Source organism: Cherax quadricarinatus, chromosome 57, assembly GCF_038502225.1.
Source record: "Cherax quadricarinatus isolate ZL_2023a chromosome 57, ASM3850222v1, whole genome shotgun sequence".
Classification (NCBI taxonomy): Eukaryota; Metazoa; Arthropoda; class Malacostraca; order Decapoda; family Parastacidae; genus Cherax; species Cherax quadricarinatus.
This window is the reverse complement of record NC_091348.1, coordinates 26,108,494-26,126,759: the sequence shown is the minus strand read 5'-3', so window position 1 is coordinate 26,126,759 and position 18,266 is coordinate 26,108,494.

The following is an 18,266-nucleotide window of genomic DNA, read 5'->3' as shown; positions in this document are numbered from 1 at the left end:
TCACTCACCTCACTCACCTCACTCACCCCACTCATCTCATTCACCTCTCTCACCTCACTCACCTCCCTCCCCTACTCACCTCATTCACCTCGCTCACCTCACTCACCTCACTCCCCCTTACTCACCTCACTCACCTCGCTTACCTCACTCACCTCACTCACCTCACTCACTTCACTCCCCTCACTCCCCCTTACTCACCTCACTCACCTCACTCACATCACTCACCCCACTCCCTCTTACTCACCTCACTCGCCTCATTCACCTCAATCACCTCCCTCCCCTACTCACCTCACTCCCCCTTACTCACCTCACTCACCTCACTTCCCCTCACTCACCTCTCTCACCTTACTCATCTCACTCACCTCACTCACTTCGCTCCCCTCACTCACCTCACTCCCCTCACTCCCCTCACTCACCCCACTCACCTCACTCCCCTCACTCACCTCATTCACCTCACTCACCTGCCTCCCCCACTCACCTCACTCACCTCACTCACCTCATTCACCTCACTCACCTCCCTCCCCTACTCACCTCACTCACCTTACTCACCTCACTCACCTCACTCCCCTCACTCACCTCACACACCTCACTCACCTCACTCACCTCACTCACCTCACTCACCTCACTCACCTCACTCACCCCACTCACCCAACTCACCCCACTCATCTCACTCACCTCACTCACCTCACTCACCTCACTCACCTCACTCACCTCACTCACCTCATTCACCTCACTCACCTCACTCACCTCACTCACCTCACTCACCTCACTCACCTCACTCACCTCACTCACCCCACTCACCCAACTCACCCCACTCATCTCACTCACCTCACTCCCCTCACTCACCTCACTCACCTCCCTCCCCTACTCACCTCATTCACCTCGCTCACCTCACTCACCTCACTCCCCCTTACTCACCTCACTCACCTCGCTTACCTCACTCACCTCACTCACTTCACTCCCCTCACTCCCCCTTACTCACCTCACTCACCTCACTCACATCACTCACCCCACTCCCTCTTACTCACCTCACTCGCCTCATTCACCTCAATCACCTCCCTCCCCTACTCACCTCACTCCCCCTTACTCACCTCACTCACCTCACTCCCCCTCACTCACCTCACTCACCTCACTCATCTCACTCACCTCACTCACTTCGCTCCCCTCACTCCCCTCACTCCCCTCACTCCCCTCACTCACCCCACTCACCTCACTCCCCTCACTCACCTCATTCACCTCACTCACCTGCCTCCCCCACTCACCTCAATCACCTCATTCACCTCACTCACCTCCCTCCCCGACTCACCTCACTCACCTCACTCACCTCAGTCACCTCACTCACCTCACTCCCCCTTACTCACCTCACTCATCTCACTCACCTCACTCACCACACTCACTTCACTCCCTTCACTCCCCCTTACTCACCTCACTCACCTCACTCCCGCTTACTCGTCTCAATCACCTCACTCACCTCATTCACCTCACTCATCTCCCTCCCCCACTCACCTCACTCACTTCACTCAACTCACTCACCTCATTCACCTCACTCACCTCCCTCCCCCTACTCACCTCACTCACCTCACTCCTGCTTACTCACCTCACTCATCTCATTCACCTCACTCACCTCACTCCCCCTCACTCACCTCACTCACCTCACTCCTGCTTACTCTCCTCACTCCCCCTCACTGACCTCACTGACCTCACTCATGTCACTCCCCCTTACTCACCTCGCTCAGCTCACTCCCGCTTAATCACCTCACCTCACTCACGTCACTCACCTCACTCGCTTCATTCACCTCAGTCACCTCCCTCCCCTACTCACCTCACTCACCTCACTCCCCCTTACTCACCTCACTCATCTCACTCCCCTCACTCACCTCACTCATCTCACTCACCTCACTCACCTCACTCACCTCACTCACCTCACTCACCTCACTCACCTCACTCCTCTCACTCCCTTCACTCCCCTCAATCACCCCACTCACCTCACTCCCCTCACTCACCTCATTCACCCCACTCACCTCACTCCCCCTTACTCACCTCACTCACCTCACTCCCGCTTACTTACCTCACTCCCCCTTACTCACCTCACTCACCTAATTCACCTCACTCACCTCACTCCCCCTAACTCACCCCACTCACCTCACTCCCCTCACTCACCTCACTCATCTCACTCACCTCACTCCCCTCACTCTCCCACTCAGCTCATTCACCTCACTCACCTCACTCACTCCACTCACCTCACTCACCTCATTCACCTCACTCACCTCCCTCCCCAACTCACCTCACTCACCTCACTCACCTCACTCACCTCACTCAACTCACTCATCTCATTCACCCCACTCCACTCCGTCCCCTACTCACCTCACTCTCCTCATACACTTCACTCACCTCACTCAACCTTACTCACCTCACTCACCTCACTCCCCTCACTCCCCCTTACTCACCTCACTCACCTCACTCCCCTCACTCACCTCACTCCCGCTTACTCACCTCACTCCTGCTTACTCACGTCACTCACGTCACTCACCTCATTCACCTCACTCACGTCACTCCCCCTAACTCACCTCACTCCCTTTACTCACCTCACTCACCTAACTCCCGCTTACTCACCTCACTCCCCTTTACTCACCTCACTCACCTCACTCCCCCTCACTCACCTCACTTACCTCACTCATCTCAGTCACCTCACTCCCCTCTCTCCTCTCACTCACCTCACTCCCCTCACTCCAATAACTCCCCTCACTCACCCCACTCACCTCACTCCTTTCACTCACCTCACTCACCTCACTCATCTCACTCACCTCACTCCTCTCACTCCCCTACTCACCTCATTCACCTCACTCGCCTCACTCACCCCACTCACCTCACTCACCTCATTCACCTCACTCACCTCCCTCCACCACTCAACTCACTCATCTCATTCACCTCACTCAACTCCGTCCCCCTACTCACCTCTCTCACCTCACCCTCCTCATTCGCTTCACTCACCTCACTCCCCCTTACTCACCTCACTCTCCTCATACACTTCACTCACCTCACTCAACCTTACTCACCTCACTCACCTCACTCCCCTCACTCCCCCTTACTCACCTCACTCACCTCACTCCCCTCACTCACCTCACTCACCTCATTCCCGCTTACTCGCCTCACTCCTGCTTACTCACGTCACTCACGTCACTCACCTAATTCACCTCACTCACGTCACTCCCCCTAACTCACCTCACTCCCCTTACTCACCTCACTCACCTAACTCCCGCTTACTCTCCTCACTCCCCTTTACTCACCTCACTCACCTCACTCACCTCATTCATCTCAGTCACCTCACTCCCCTCACTCACCTCACTCCCCTCACTCCAATCACTCCCCTCACTCACCCCACTCACCTCACTCCTTTCACTCACCTCACTCACCTCACTCATCTCACTCACCTCACTCCTCTCACTCCCCCACTCACCTCATTCACCTCACTCACCTCACTCACCCCACTCACCTCACTCTCCTCATTCACCTCACTCACCTCTCTCCACCACTCACCTCACTCAACTCACTCATCTCATTCACCTCACTCAACTCCGTCCCCCTACTCACCTCTCTCACCTCACCCACCTCATTCGCTTCACTCACCTCACTCCCCCTTACTCACCTCACTCACCTCACTCTTCTCACTCGCCTCACACACCTCACTCACCTCACTCACCTCACTCACCTCACTCACCTCACTCCCCTCACTCCCCTCACTCCCCTCACTCACCTTACTCCCCTCACTCACCTCACTCACCTCACTCACCTCACTCACCTCACTCACCTCACTCACCTCACTCACCTCACTCACCTCACTCACCTCACTCACCTCACTCACCTCACTCACCTCACTCACCTCACTCACCTCACTCACCTCACTCACCTCACTTACCTCACTCCCCGACTCACCTCACTCACCTCACTCACCTCACTCCTCTCACTCACCTCACTCCCCTCACTCACCTCACTCCCCTTACTCCCCTCACTCACCTCACTCACCTCACTCCCCTCACTCCCCTCACTCACCTCACTCACCTCACTCACCTCACTCACCTCACTCACCTCACTCACCTCACTCGCCTCACTCGCCTCACTCACCTCACTCGCCTCACTCGCCTCACTCGCCTCACTCGCCTCACTCGCCTCACTCACCTCACTCACCTCACTCACCTCACTCACCTCACTCGCCTCACTCGCCTCACTCGCCTCACTCGCCTCACTCACCTCACTCACCTCACTCACCTCACTCGCCTCACTCGCCTCACTCGCCTCACTCACCTCACTCACCTCACTCGCCTCACTCGCCTCACTCACCTCACTCACCTCACTCACCTCACTCACCTCACTCACCTCACTCTTCTCCACATCAACATTCACTAGCTATGTGAACATAAATATTTAACTGGACAATTTGAAAAAAAAATCCCTTGAACGATCATGAATAAAATCTAATTTCAGAACAATTTAAATATCCACGACGTAAATAAAAGGGGTATAATAAAAGGGGCATAATGAAAGGGACATAATAGAAGGGGCATAATAAAAGGGGTGTAATAAAAGTGGTATAATAAAAGGGGTATAACAAAATGGGTATAATAATAGGAGTACAATAAAACGGATATAATGAAAGGGGTGTAATGAAAGGTATAATAAAAGGGGTATAATAAAAGGGGTCTCTTTGCAGTCCTGCCTGATCCTCATCCGTTTTAATTCTTCTCATCAACTTCACATCATCTGTGAACAAGGACACTTCCGAGTCTATCCCTTCCATCATGTCATTCACATATATCAAAAATAGCACAGGTCCTTGAACTGACCCCTGTACGACCCCGCTTGTCACAGGTGCCCACTGTGATACCTCATCACGTACCATGACTCGTTGTTGCCTCCCTGTCAGGTATTCTCTGATCCATTGCAGTGCCCTTCCTGTTATATGCAGCTGAACCTCCAGCTTCTGCACTAATCTCTTGTGAGGAACTGTGTCGAAGGCCTTCCTGCAGTCCAGGAAAATGCAATGTGTGTGTGTACTCACCTAGTTCTCACCTAATTGTGGTTGCAGGGGTTGAGTCATAGCTCCTGGCTCCGCCTCTTCACTGGCTGCTACTTGGTCACTCTCCCTGCACTATGACCTTTATCATACCTCTGCTTAAAGCTATGAATGGTGTGTGTGGTTGAATCCAAGTAACCTCTTATCTGAATATTCTTGCAGTTTGTCTATATCAATTTGTAGTCTTTCCTTGTCCTCTTCGGCTTTTATTTTCCTCATTAGTTAAACATCAGCACAGACTTAGCTAAATCGATCCCATCTGGCATTTAACTCATACCGTAAAAATAGTACTGGTATTCATTCTCGTCCTTGGGGAACAGAATGAATTATACATCTCATGTATAATTATTCATTGTTTCCTCTTCCTAACATACTCTTTGATTCTAAGGAGTGCGTTCTCTTTTATTCCTGTCTGTACCTCAAGATTTTGCACGAGTCTCGTATGAGGTACAGTATCAAATGTCTTCTTGCAGTCCAGAAAATGCAGTCTTCCTATCCCTCTCTCTCCTGTCTCACTTTTGTGCTTAAAATCACTTCATTCCAAGTGCCCTGTCACTCTCCTTATTACTGTCTCTTTTGCGTGATGAATGGTTTTGAAAACCGACAAGTTGAAGAATTACGACACTTATGCAACATATGGGAATCTTTTTTGTATAAGACTGATGAAGCCACTGTGTGGCGGAACATTTCTTCAGTAAAGATTCCCATATGTTGCACAAGTGTCTTAATTCTTCAACTTGTCGGTTTTCAAAACCATTCATCACATCTGTCAGACACTGCATCATCATGGGATCTTGATACAAAGAATTCTTTAAAACTGTCCAGCCTTAGGACGGAGACCTACTTCGACTAGTGGATGGTTCCACTATGACCCCGCCTCCTGCTTCGCCTCACCTGACTACAGTATATAACCCACATTTACGGCCCTATGCTGTACATTTTACAAGACTGATGGACTGAACACGTTGACTTCAGGCTGAGGGACTGATTACCTCAAACTCCTCTCCTTATACCTTCCTGCTTTGTATAAGACTGATGAAGTCACTGTGTAGTGGAACGTTTCCTCAATAAAGATTCCCATATGTTGCATAAGCGTGTTAATTCTTCAATTGTCTCCTTTACCTTACATGGCATGCACGCCAACCTAATTTAAGGATTGCTTAGTTAAAGGAATTCGGCAAATTTATTTCCGCTTGCTGATCAAAAACATCTGTATAAGAGATACAGTGGTATAAGAAATACAGTGGTATTATGTCTGTGCGTCTCTGAAGGCTTGAATGAATGGTTGGAAGAGATGTGTCAGTGATACTGGGCTGTAGCTGAACACTTCCTGTCTGCTTATTTCTTAAATATTCCTTCCATCATGTCGTTCACATATACCAGAAACAGCACCGGTCCTAGGACTGACCCCTGTGGAACCCCGCTCGTCACAGACGCCCACTCTGACACCTCGTCACGTACCATGCCTCGCTGATGTTTTTCCGACAGGTATTCCCTGACCCATTGCAGTGCCTTCCCTGTTATCCCTACCTTGTCCTCCAACTTATGCAGTAATCTCTTGTGTGGAACTGTGTCAAACGCCTTCTTACAGTCCAAGAAACCGCAATCTCCCCCCCCCTCTCTCTCTTGTCTTACTGCTGTTACTTTGTCATAGATCTTGGTGCTCCACCACTCTTCTCCAGATAATCTTCTCAATGACTTTGCATACTATACATGTCGGTGACACTGGTCTGTTGTTTAATGTTTCGTGTGTGTGTACTCACCTAGTTGTACTCACCTAGTTGAGGTTGCGGGGGTCGAGTCCGAGCTCCTGGCCCCGCCTCTTCACTGATCGCTACTAGGTCACTCTCCCTGAGCCGTGAGCTTTATCATACCTCTGCTTAAAGCTATGTATGGATCCTGCCTCCACTACATCGCTTCCCAAACTATTCCACTTACTGACTACTCTGTGGCTGAAGAAATACTTCCTAACATCCCTGTGATTCATCTGTGTCTTTAGCTTCCAACTGTGTCCCCTTGTTACTGTGTCCAATCTCTGGAACATCCTGTCTTTGTCCACCTTGTCAATTCCTCTCAGTATTTTGTATGTTGTTATCATGTCCCCCCTATCTCTCCTGTCCTCCAGTGTCGTCAGGTTGATTTCCCTTAACCTCTCCTCGTAGGACATACCTCTTAGCTCTGGGACTAGTCTTGTTGCAAACCTTTGCACTTTCTCTAGTTTCTTTACGTGCTTGGCTAGGTATGGGTTCCAAACTGGTGCCGCATACTCCAATATGGGCCTAACGTATACGGTGTACAGGGTCCTGAACGATTCCTTATTAAGATGTCGGAATGCTGTTCTGAGGTTTGCTAGGCGCCCATATGCTGCAGCAGTTATTTGGTTGATGTGCGCTTCAGGAGATGTGCCTGGTGTTATACTCACCCCAAGATCTTTTTCCTTGAGTGAGGTTTGTAGTCTCTGACCCCCTAGACTGTACTCCGTCTGCGGCCTTCTTTGCCCTTCCCCAATCTTCATGACTTTGCACTTGGTGGGATTGAACTCCAGGAGCCAATTGCTGGACCAGTTCTGCAGCCTGTCCAGATCCCTTTGTAGTTCTGCCTGGTCTTCGATCGAGTGTATTCTTCTCATCAACTTCACGTCATCTGCAAACAGGGACACCTCAGAGTCTATTCCTTCCGTCATGTCGTTCACAAATACCAGAAACAGCACTGGTCCTAGGACTGACCCCTGCGGGACCCCGCTGGTCACAGGTGCCCACTCTGACACCTCGCCACGTACCATGACTCGCTGCTGTCTTCCTGACAAGTATTCCCTGATCCATTGTAGTGCCTTCCCTGTTATCCCTGCTTGGTCCTCCAGTTTTTGCACCAATCTCTTGTGTGGAACTGTGTCAAACGCCTTCTTGCAGTCCAAGAAAATGCAATCCACCCACCCCTCTCTCTCTTGTCTTACTGCTGTCACCATGTCATAGAACTCCAGTAGGTTTGTGACACAGGATTTCCCGTCCCTGAAACCATGCTGGCTGCTGTTGATGAGATCATTCCTTTCTAGGTGTTCCACCACTCTTCTCCTGATAATCTTCTCCATGATTTTGCATACTATACATGTCAGTGACACTGGTCTGTAGTTTAATGCTTCATGTCTGTCTCCTTTTTTAAAGATTGGGACTACATTTGCTGTCTTCCATGCCTCAGGCAATCTCCCTGTTTCGATAGATGTATTGAATATTGTTGTTAGGGGTACACATAGCGCCTCTGCTCCCTCTCTCAATACCCATGGGGAGATGTTATCTGGCCCCATTGCCTTTGAGGTATCTAGCTCACTCAGAAGCCTCTTCACTTCTTCCTCGGTTGTGTGCACTGTGTCCAGCACTTGGTGGTGTGCCCCACCTCTCCGTCTTTCTGGAGTCCCTTCTGTCTCCTCTGTGAACACTTCTTTGAATCTCTTGTTGAGTTCTTCACATACTTCCCGGTCATTTCCTGTTGTCTCTCCTCCTTCCTTCCTTAGCCTGATTACCTGGTCCTTGACTGTTGTTTTCCTCCTGATGTGGCTGTACAACAGTTTCGGGTCAGATTTGGCTTTCGCTGCTATGTCATTTTCATATTGTCTTTGGGCCTCCCTTCTTATCTGTGCATATTCATTTCTGGCTCTACGACTGTTCTCCTTATTCTCCTGGGTCCTTTGCCTTCTATATTTCTTCCATTCCCTAGCACACTTGGTTTTTGCCTCCCTGCACCTTTGGGTAAACCATGGGCTCATCCTGGCTTTTTCATTACTCCTGTTACCCTTGGGTACAAACCTCTCCTCAGCCTCCTTGCATTTTATTGCTACATATTCCATCATCTCATTAACTGGCTTCCCTGCCAGTTCTCTGTCCCACTGAACCCCGTTCAGGTAGTTCCTCATTCCTGTGTAGTCCCCTTTCTTGTAGTTTGGCTTCATTCGTCCTGGCCTTCCTGCTTCTCCCTCCACTTGTAGCTCTACTGTGTATTCGAAGCTTACAACCACATGGTCACTGGCCCCAAGGGGTCTTTCATATGTGATGTCCTCGATATCTGCACTACTGAAGGTGAATACTAAGTCCAGCCTTGCTGGTTCATCCTCTCCTCTCTCTCTTGTAGTGTCCCTTACGTGTTGGTACATGAAGTTCTCCAGTACCACCTCCATCATCTTAGCCCTCCAAGTATCTTGGCCCCCATGTGGGTCCAAGTTCTCCCAATCTATCTCCTTGTGGTTAAAGTCACCCATGATCAGGAGCTTTGCCCTGCATGCATGAGCTCTTCTGGCCACTCTAGCCAGTGTGTCAACCATCGCTCTATTGCTCTCGTCGTACTCTTGCCTTGGCCTCCTGCTGTTCTGTGGTGGGTTATACATCACTGCTATTACCACCTTGGGACCTCCAGAGTGAAGTGTTCCCACTATGTAATCACTTTCTTCTCCGCTATCTCCTCTCTCCAGCTCATCAAAATTCCAGCGATTTTTGATCAGCAACGCCACTCCTCCACCCCCCCTGTTCCCTCTGTCTTTCCTCAGGATTTGGTATCCCGTTGGAAAGATGGCATCTGTTATCATACCTGTAAGCTTGGTTTCTGTGAGAGCTATGATGTCCGGTGATGCTTCTTTGACTCTTTCTTGCCACTCCTCCCACTTATTTGTTATTCCATCAGCGTTTGTGTACCATACCTTCAGTTTCCTTTCCAACACTGTGGTTTGGGGGGCCTGTGAGGGTGGGAGACCTGGTGGCACACTGTGGGATTCTATAGCTTGGTGTTGGGTGGAGGCTGTGGGTATGGATTGTAGGGTGTGTTGGGATGGTGTGATAGGTTGTATGGTTCTGAGAGTAGTTGTGTGTGTGCTTGCCCTTGCTGTTCTGTCCTGCTCTGACTGACCTCTGCTGGTTCCCTCCTTGTCTCTTTTCCTAGCTCCTTTCGCTTTTTTGTCCTCTCCCTCAGCTGCTGTCGTTCTGATTTTGTTCTGTCTCTGTCTAGGAACACCCTCTTGTACTCTTCCGAGTATTTCAATCGTGGTTTCTCTTGGAGGATCCTGTTCCGCACTGTTTCCGTCCTGAGAATCAGCTTGATTGGTCGGTTTCTCTCCTTCGAGTACCCCCCTATTCTCTGAAAATTTACAATCTCGTCCCTCTCTTCACCTATTTCTGTGTGTGTGTGTGTGTGTGTGTGTGTGTGTGTGTGTGTGTGTGTGTGTGTGTGTGTGTGTGTGTGTGTATTCACCTACTCACCTATTTGTGGTTGCAGGGGTCGAGTCACAGCTCCTGGCCCCGCCTCTTCACTGATTGCTACTAGGTCCTCTCTCTCCCTGCTCCATGAGCTTTATCATACCTCGCCTTAAAACTAAGTATGGTTCCCGCCTCCACTACGTCACTTTCTAGGCTTTTCCACGGCCTGACAACTCTATGACTGAAGAAATACTTCCTAACATCCCTTTGATTCATCTGAGTTTTCAACTTCCAATTGTGACCTCTCGTTTCTGTGTCCCATCTCTGGAACATCCCGTCTTTGTCCACCTTGTCTATTCCGCGCAGTATTTTATATGTCGTTATCATGTCTCCCCTGACCCTCCTGTCCTCCAGTGTCGTCAGGCCGATTTCCCTCAACCTTTCTTCGTAGGACAATCCACTTAGCTCTAGGACTAGTCTTGTTGCAAACCTTTGCACTTTCTCTAATTTCTTGACGTGCTTCACCAGGTGTGGGTTCCAAACTGGTGCTGCATACTCCAGTATGGGCCTGACGTAAATGGTATACAGAGTCTTGAACGATTCCTTACTGAGGTATCGGAACGCTATCCGTAGGTTTGCCAGACGCCCGTATGCTGCAGCAGTTATCTGATTGATGTGCACCTCAGGAGATATGCTCGGTGTTATACTCACCCCCAGATCTTTTTGCTTAAGTGAGGTTTGCAGTGTTTGGCCATCTAAACTATATTGTGTTTGCGGTCTTCTTTGCACTTCTCCAATCTTCATGACTTTGCATTTGGCAGGGTTAAACTCAAGGAGCCAGTTGCTGGACCAGGCTTGTAGCCTGTTCAGGTCTCTATGTAGTCCTGCCTGATCCTCCTCCGATTTGATTCTTCTCATTAACTTCACATCATCTGCAAACAAGGACACTTCTGAGTCTATCCCTTCCGTTATGTCATTCACATATACCAAAAACAGCACAGGTCCTAGGACTGACCCCTTTGGAACCCCGCTTGTCACAGGCGCCCACTCTGACACCTCGTCACGTACCATGACTCGTTGTTGCCTCCCTGTCAGGTATTCTCTGATCCATTGCAGTGCCTTTCCTGTTATGTGTGCCTGATCCTCTAGCTTTTGCAGTAACCTCTTGTGTGGAACTGTGTCGAAGGCCTTCTTGCAGTCCAAAAAAATGCAGTCGATCCACCCCTCTCTCTCTTGTCTCACTTCTGTCACCTTGTCATAAAACTAAAGTAGGTTTGTGACACAAGATTTTCCTTCCCTGAAACCATGCTGGTTGTCAATTATACACTTGTTTGTTTCCAGGTGCTCCACCACTCTCCTCTTGATGATCTTCTCCATGACCTTGCATACTATACACGTTAGTGATACAGGTCTGTAGTTTAGTGCCTCATGTCTGTCTCCCTTTTTAAAAATTGGGACTACATTTGCCATCTTCCATACCTCAGGGAGTTGCCCAGTTTCAATGGATGTGTTGAAGATCTTTGTTAATGGCACACACAGCATCTCTGCTCCCTCTCTTAGGACCCACGGAGAGATGTTGTCTGGTCCCACAGCCTTTGAGGTGTCAAGTTCGCATAGCAGCTTCTTCACCTCCTCCTTGGTTATGTGTACCTCATCCAGCACTTGTTGGTGCTCCCCCCTGTTCTGATTTCCTGGGGTCCTACTGATTTCTGCTGTAAATACTTCTTTAAATTCCTCAGTGTGATTACCTGGTCCTTGACTATTGTTTTCCTCCTGATGTGGCTATACAACAGCTTCATGTCAGACTTGACTTTCGATGCTATATCATTTTCATATTGTTGCTGAGCCTCCCTTCTTATCTGTGCATATTCGTTTCTGGCTCTTCGGCTAATCTCTTTATTTTCCTGAGTTCTCTGTCTTCTGTACCTTTTCCATTCTCTACTACACCTAGTTTTTGCCTCCCTACACCTTTGGGTGAACCAAGGACTCGTTTTGTTCTTCCCATTATTTCTGTTTCCCTTGGGAGCAAACCTTTCCTCTGCCTCCTTGCATTTTGTTGTCACATAGTCCATCATTTCTTGTACTGGTTTTCCTGTCAGTTCCCTCTCCCACTGAATGTCTTGCAGAAAGTTACTCATGCCTGAGTAGTTCCCCCTTTTGTAGTTTGGTTTTTCCCAGCCTATTCCTGCTACTCTCTCCACTTGGAGCTCAACTATATAGTCAAAGCACAGAACCACATGATCACTAGCTCCTAGGGGCCTTTCATGCATGATATCCTCGATGTCCTAACTACTCAAGGTGAATACAAGGTCCAGTCTTGCTGGATCATCCTCACCTCTCTCTCTGGTGGTGTCTCTCTCATGTTGATGCATGAGATTTTTCAGCACCACATCCATCATCTTGGCTCTCCATGTTTCAGGACCCACATGGGGCTCCAGGTTTTCCCAGTCAATCTCATTGTGATTGAAATCACCCATAACTAGTAACTTTGCTCCCCCCATGTGTGCTCTCCTGGCCACCTCAGCTAGTGTGTCGACCATTGGTCTGTTGCTCTCATCGTATTCTTCTCTTCGCCTCCTGCAGCTCTGAGGTGGGTTGTACATTACTGCAATTATCACCTTATGTCCCTCAGACTGGATTGTTCCTACTAAGTAGTCTCTTTCGCCCGTGCCGTCCATTCCTTCCATTTTCTCAAAACCCCACTGGTTTTTAACGAGCAGTGCAACTCCTCCTCCCCCTCTCCTCCCTCTGTCTTTCCTGAAGATTTGATATCCGGGTGGAAAGATTGCATCTGTTATCATTCTGGTGAGTTTTGTTTTTGTGAGTGCTATTATGTCTGGGGATGTCTCCTTGATTCTTTCATGCCACTCCTCACACTTATTGTGTGTGTGTGTGTGTGTGTGTGTGTGTGTGTGTGTGTGTGTGTGTGTGTGTGTGTGTGTGTGTGTGTGTGTGTGTGTGTGTGTGTGTGTGTGTGTGTGTGTGTGTGTGTGTGTGTGTGTGTGTGTTTGTGTGTGTGTGTGTGTGTGTGTGTGTGTGTGTGTGTGTGTGTGTGTGTGTGTGTGTGTGTGTGTGTGTGTGTGTGAGTGTGTGTGTGTGTGTGTGTGTGTATGTGTGTGGGTATATGTGTGTGGGTATATGTGTGTGTGTGTGTGTGTGTGTGTGTTCTTACCTATTTGTTTTCACCTATTTGTGGTAGCAGGACTCGAGTCACAGCTCCTGGCCCAGCCTCTTCGCTTGTGCACACTCTCCCTGCTCCATGAGCTTTATCGTATCTCTTTTTAAAACCATGTATGGATCCTGTCTCCACTACATTACTTTCCAGACTGTTTCACTTTCTGACAACTCTATGGCTGAAGGAACATTTCTTAACATCCCAGCTGCTCATTTGAGTCTTCAGCTTTCAACTGTGACCCCTTATTGCGGTGTTACATTTCTGGAACAGCCTGTCCATATCTACCTTGTCAATTCCTCTCAGTATTTTACATGCCGTTATTATGTCCCCCTTCCCTATCACTCCTGTCCTCCAGTGTCGTCAGGATGATTTCCCTTGGCCTCTTCACGTAGGATATGCCCATTAGCTCTGGGACTAGCCTTGTTGCAAACATCTGCATTTTCACTAATTTCTTGACGTGCCTGACAAGGTGTGGGTTCCATACTGTTGTTGCATACTCCAATTAGGGCCTGACATGCAAGGTGTACAGAGCCTTCAACGATTCCTTTGTAGTTCCGCCTGGTCCTCATCCGATTGAATTTTTCTCATCAACTTCACATCATCTGCAAACAAGGACACTTCTGAGTCTATTCCTTCCATCATGTCGTTCACATTTACCAGAAACAGCACCAGTCCTAGGACTGACCCCTGCGGAACCCCGCTCATCACAGGCACCCACTCTGACACTTCGTCTCGTACGTACGTGTGTGTGTATGTGTGTCCCCTAGGTGTCACCAAACCCCTAGGAAAACAACTGAGGTGTTATTGGGTGTACTGTACTTAGAGGTCGATACTACTGGCTGTATCCTCGTGCGTAATGCCCGTATTGTTACATCCAGCTCACTGCTGTAGGTGAGTAATTTAGCGTTATTTTACTGCTAGTAATTCCACTCACTACTGCTTATACGTAATTTCAAATATTGAAAAATTTTTTATAGAAGGTTTATTGAATGTTCTTTCTTCGGTTGGCAATTTTCCTGAAGGTCGTCTGTTGAGGATAGAAAAGGAGAACATTTTTGTTGTTACACGTATCAGTGACAAGCTGAAACAGACAAACTACACCAGACAAGCTACACCTGACAAGCTACACCTGACAAGCTACAGCAGACAAGCTACACAAGACAAGCTACACCTGACAAGCTACAGCAGACAAGCTACACCAGACAAGCTACACCAGACAAGCTACACCAGACAAGCTACACCAGACAAGCTACACCTGACAAGCTACACCAGACAAGCTACACCAGACAAGCTACACCTGACAAGCTACACCAGACAAGCTACACCTGACAAGCTACACCAGACAAGCTACAGCAGACAAGCTACACCAGACAAGCTACACCAGACAAGCTACACCAGACAAGCTACACCAGACACCAGACAAGCTACACCAGACAAGCTACACCTGACAAGCTACACCTGACAAGCTACACCAGACAAGCTACACCAGACAAGCTACACCAGACAAGCTACAGCAGACAAGCTACACCAGACAAGCTACACCTGACAAGCTACAACAGACAAGCTACACCAGACAAGCTACACCAGACAAGCTACACCAGACAAGCTACACCAGACAAGCTACACCAGACAAGCTACACCAGACAAGCTACAGCAGACAAGCTACACCAGACAAGCTACACCAGACAAGCTACACCAGACAAGCTACACCAGACAAGCTACACCAGACAAGCTACACCAGACAAGCTACACCAGACAAGCTACACCAGACAAGCTACACCAGACAAGCTACACCAGACAAGCTATGCCAGACAAGCTACACCAGACAAGCTACACCAGACAAGCTACACCAGACAAGCTACACCAGACAAGCTACACAAGACAAGCTACACCAGACAAGCTACACCAGACAAGCTACACCAGAAAAGCTACACCAGACAAGCTACACCAGACAAGCTACACCAGACAAGCTATGCCAGACAAGCTACACCAGACAAGCTACACCAGACAAGCTACACCAGACAAGCTACACCAGACAAGCTACACATAACAAGCTACACCAGACAAGCTACACCAGACAAGCTACACCAGACAAGCTATGCCAGATAAGCTACACCAGACAAGCTACACCAGAGAAGCTTCACCAGACAAGCTATGCCAGACAAGCTACACCAGACAAGCTACACCAGACAAGCTACACCAGAGAAGCTTCACCAGACAAGCTATGCCAGATAAGCTACACCAGACAAGCTACACCAGAGAAGCTTCACCAGACAAGCTATGCCAGATAAGCTACACCAAACAAGCTACACCAGAGAAGCTTCACCAGACAAGCTACACCAGACAAGCTACACCAGACAAGCTACACCAGACAAGCTACACCAGAGAAGCTTCACCAGACAAGCTACACCAGACAAGCTACACCAGACAAGCTACACCAGAGAAGCTTCACCAGACAAGCTACACCAGACAAGCTACACCAGAGAAGCTTCACCAGACAAGCTACACCAGACAAGCTACACCAGAGAAGCTTCACCAGACAAGCTACACCAGACAAGCTACACCACACAAGCTACACCAGACAAGCTACACCAGACAAGCTATGCCAGACAAGCTACACCAGATAATCTACACCAGACAAGCTACACCAGACAACCTATGCCAGACAAACTACACCAGACAAGCTACACCAGACAAGCTACAGCAGACAAGCTACACCAGACAAACTACACCAGACAAACTACACCAGACAAGCTACACCAGACAACCTATGCCAGACAAGCTACAGCAGACAAGCTACACCAGACAAACTACACCAGACAAACTACACCAGACAAGCTACACCAGACAACCTATGCCAGACAAACTACACCAGACAAGCTACACCAGACAAGCTACAGCAGACAAGCTACAGCAGACAAGCTACACCAGACAAGCTACACCAGAAAAACTACACCAGACAAGCTACACCAGACAAACTACAGCAGACAAGCTACACCAGACAAACTACACCAGACAAGCTACAGCAGACAAGCTACACCAGAGAAGCTACACCAGACAAACTACACCAGACAAGCTACACCAGACAAGCTACACCAGACAAACTACACCAGACAAGCTACACCAGAAAAACTACGCCAGACAAGCTATGCCAGACAAACTACACATGACAAGCTACACCAGACAAACTACACCAGACAAGCTACACCAGAAAAACTACGCCAGACAAGCTATGCCAGACAAACTACACATGACAAGCTACACCAGACAAACTACACCAGACAAGCTACACCAGAGAAGCTACACCAGAAAAACTACGCCAGACAAGCTATGCCAGACAAACTACACATGACAAGCTACACCAGACAAACTACACCAGACAAGCTACACCAGACAAACTACACCAGACAAGCTACACCAGACAAACTACACCAGACAAGCTACACCAGACAAACTACACCAGACAAGCTACACCAGACAAACTACACAAGACAAACTACACCAGACAAGCTACACCAGACAAACTACACCAGACAAGCTACACCAGACAAACTACACCAGACAAGCTACACCAGACAAACTACACCAGACAAGCTACACCAGACAAACTACACCAGACAAGCTACACCAGACAAACTACACCAGACAAGCTACACCAGACAAACTACACCAGACAAGCTACACCAGACAAACTACACCAGACAAGCTACACCAGACAAACTACACCAGACAAGCTACACCAGACAAACTACACCAGACAAGCTACACCAGACAAACTACACCAGACAAGCTACACCAGACAAACTACACCAGACAAGCTACACCAGACAAACTACACCAGACAAACTACACCAGACAAGCTACACCAGACAAACTACACCAGACAAGCTACACCAGAGAAGCTACACCAGAAAAACTACGCCAGACAAGCTATGCCAGACAAACTACACATGACAAGCTACACCAGACAAACTACACCAGACAAGCTACACCAGACAAGCTACACCAGAAAAACTACACCAGACAAACTACACCAGACAAGCTACACCAGACAAGCTACACCAGACAAGCTACATCGGAAAAACTACACCAGACAAGCTACACCAGACAAATTACACCAGACAAGCTACACCAGAAAAACTACACCAGACAAGCTACACCAGACAAGCTACACCAGACAAGCTACACCAGAAAAACTACACCAGACAAGCTACACCAGACAAGCTACACCAGACAAGCTACACCAGACAAACTACACCAGACAAGCTACACCAGACAAACTACACCAGACAAGCTACACCAGACAAGCTACACCAGACAAGCTACACCAGCTACACCAGACACAAGCTACACCAGACAAGCTACACCAGACAACCTACACCAGACAAGCTACACCAGACAAGCTACACCAGACAAGCTACACCAGACAAGCTACACCAGACAAACTACACCAGACAAGCTACACCAGACAAGCTACACCAGACAAGCTACACCAGACAAGCTACACCAGACAAGCTACACCAGACAAGCTACACCAGACAAGCTACACCAGACAAACTACACCAGACAAGCTACACCAGACAAGCTACACCAGACAAGCTACACCAGACAAGCTACACCAGACAAGCTACACCAGACAAGCTACACCAGACAAACTACACCAGACAAGCTACACCAGACAAACTACACCAGACAAGCTACACAAGAAAAACTACAACAGACAAGTTACACCAGACAAACTACACCAGACAAGCTTCACCAGACAAGCTACACCAGACAAGCTACACCGGACAAAATACACGAGACAAGCTACACCAAACAAGCTACACCAGACAAGCTACAC